Source organism: Onychostruthus taczanowskii, unplaced genomic scaffold, assembly GCF_017590055.1.
Source record: "Onychostruthus taczanowskii isolate IOZ18803 unplaced genomic scaffold, ASM1759005v1 scaffold101, whole genome shotgun sequence".
NCBI lineage: Eukaryota > Metazoa > Chordata > Aves > Passeriformes > Passeridae > Onychostruthus > Onychostruthus taczanowskii.
Window position 1 is genome coordinate 528,691 of NW_024496638.1, and position 2,766 is coordinate 531,456.

Sequence of the window (2,766 nt, forward strand, 5' to 3'; positions counted from 1 at the left end):
AGCAGCAGTGGCTCTGGAAAAAAAACCACATAAAACATCTGTATGGTCAACAAATAGTTATGATTTTATTGAGTGGTAGAATACACAAGGAAAAAAATTGTTCTTTTTGAGTTACTGGATTTTTTTTTTCCAAAAAATTAAGAAAAACCAGGAGCTGTCCTATAAGGAATGTGGGTTTGCTGTTTTAACATTGGAAATGTTAGGGCTTTGTTAGGAAGGCTTTCTTGGGAAGGCATCTACTGAGGAAAAGGATGTCTTTGCCCTAATGAAGACCTCAAATCCAGCCAGAGAGCTCAGCCCCTGCAGCAGGGAATGATGGTGCTTGGACATGGGTCCTGACGAGCCTCCCAAGCCCTATTTCAGTGAGCAGTTGGGATCTAGACTCCTCAAATCCATGCTTGGAGGGAAAACTCCAAGGAAGGTTCCCTAATTCCCACTGTGCCTCTCCCTGGAAGCTGAGGGCAGCGAGTCCCTCCTCCCAGAGCTGTGGGGGGGGGGGCTCAGTGTGAGATCCAGCTCACTCTGAGGTGCCTGTGGATGTCACAGTCCCTGCCACCCCTCTGAGCCCCAGCTCTGCCCTGTCCTGCCCTGTGTCTCCAGCACAACCCTCCAGGCAGATTCCAGCCTGTGAGATCATGGGACACCTGATTCCAAATTTCTCCTCCTTCATCCCTCAGTATTTTTTCTCCCACCCTCATGCATCCCTCCCCAACCCCTGACCTTCCCAAACTTCTCTCATCTCTCATTCTCCTCCCAAAACACACCCAGAGGCTTCTCTTTGCTGCAGTTTGTGCTTTTCTCTGGCATCCTCGATCATCCTGGTCCTCCAGCTCCTACTCCAGTCCCCCACAGTGAGTGGGGAGAGCAAATCCACTCCTTCCCTGGCTGTTGTTTGATTCTCTGCCTTGAAACCAGCTCTGTGTTTCCAGCTCCCCATTGTCATGTGGTGTAGCTGGGTTCAGTAAACCCTGGCAGCCTTCCAGCACCTCTTACTGGCTTAGGTTTGGTTTTTGTTTTTTTTTTTTGTTTTTTTTTTTTTTCATGTTTGTGTCTCATTACAGTGCAAATGAATGACCTTTATCAAGAGAGAAAGTGGACAAGATTTCACCTCATTATTTTCAGAGAAACTGGTTAGTTAAGAGTCCTCAGAAAGCTGGGCAAAGCTGTGCTGAAAATTCTGTGTTTCAGTCATTTTGATGGCAGATTTTAACCTGCTCGTGTCTCACTCATTGCTCCCTTGTTGGAGACAAAGCTCATGGGAAGTTTATATCCATCTACATTTCCAGTCTTACTCAAACTTCTGGAACATCTCCAGATAAACCTAATTTTACTTGGAGAACAATGATAACAAAGCAGATTGATCCAGACTTCCAGGGCTCTTTGTCAGGGATCTCTTTGACCTGCTCCAGTTAAAGAGGGGAGAAGCTTATAAAATCCTGGAATGGTTTGGATTGCAAAGGGCAACAAAGATCCAATTCCACCCTCCTGCCATGGAGAGGGACACCTTCCCTAGACCAGGTTGCTCCAAACCTCATCCAGCCTGGCCTGCAACACTTGCAGGGATGGGGTGTCAACAAGGAATCAAGGCACGTAAAAACCAGCTCAAATTCCGAGACAGAAAGCTGGGATTTTTTGGAAGAAGAGGAAAAAGATATATGAGCCAGAGAGGCTTTGCCTGAAAAAATAATAAGTTTTTTTGGGGAAAAAAAATGCCCATTTGCCTAACAGCTGATCTTTCCCCAATATCAACCCAAACAGCTTCCTAAGAAGAAAAGTGAAAAGAATGGGGCAGGGCTAAGGAGGAAAATATTTGCTCTGGAAAGAAGACAAAATACCCCAAGGGCTGTCAGAAGAAGAAGCTGGATATTTAAAAGCTTGCACTGCTGATTGATGCCTCTGTTCTGGTGGTCATCCCTGCTGGAGCACAGTGAGGTACATTCAAGGAAGGGATGCACAAATTAAGGCACTCCTGATGAGGTTAGCCAAATTCCAGGAGAGCTCCTTACTACCTGCCTGGGAAATCACAGCATCTAGAAGGATGTTACTTAGGTAGCTTTTCACCCTAAACATTCCTGGTGGTATTTGGGTGAGCAAGACCCCCAGAACAAGCCCTTTACAAACCCTTAGCATTGCTTACTGAAGTTGCAAGATGCTGAATTCCCCACTGTAAGCAAAGATAAAATCTCATTTTATTCTCCAAAGAGGTGGGGAGGGAATACTTTTTTTTTTGTTGTTTTTTTTTTTTTTTTTTTTTTTTTTTTTTTTTTTTTTTGCAATGCTGGCCACAGTCCCAGAGTAGTCTCTATTCATGATGAAGCACCTTGCTGATTCTGTGGGATGCTGCTAGGATTCAGGGATTTGACAGAGAGGATCCAGTTTCAGAGCTGAGGGAAGTAATGAGGCGTGCAAAGTAACCAGAGTCTCCCTCCTGGTGTTTCCTGGGAGCACCGAGGCAGATGTTGGAGCTGGAGCCTGCTTTTGGAACCATAGCCCTTTGTCCTGAACCAAATATCTCTTCTGTTGTGTTGCAGCTGAACCTGAACCCCTGGATTTATTTGGGGTCAGGTCACCTGTTCCAGAAGCACCTGGAAGCTGTCCAACCATATCTCCTGATAAGCTATTAGTGAATTTTGGTATAATTAGGTGCTGGGCAGAAAATGGAGTTTTAGACAGCTTGTAAGAGGGTTCTCCAAAGGTCTCACATAGCAGCACAGCCTGAGCAGGGCTGATTCCAGCTGGGATTTGAGCAGGTCCTCCGTCTCCTGA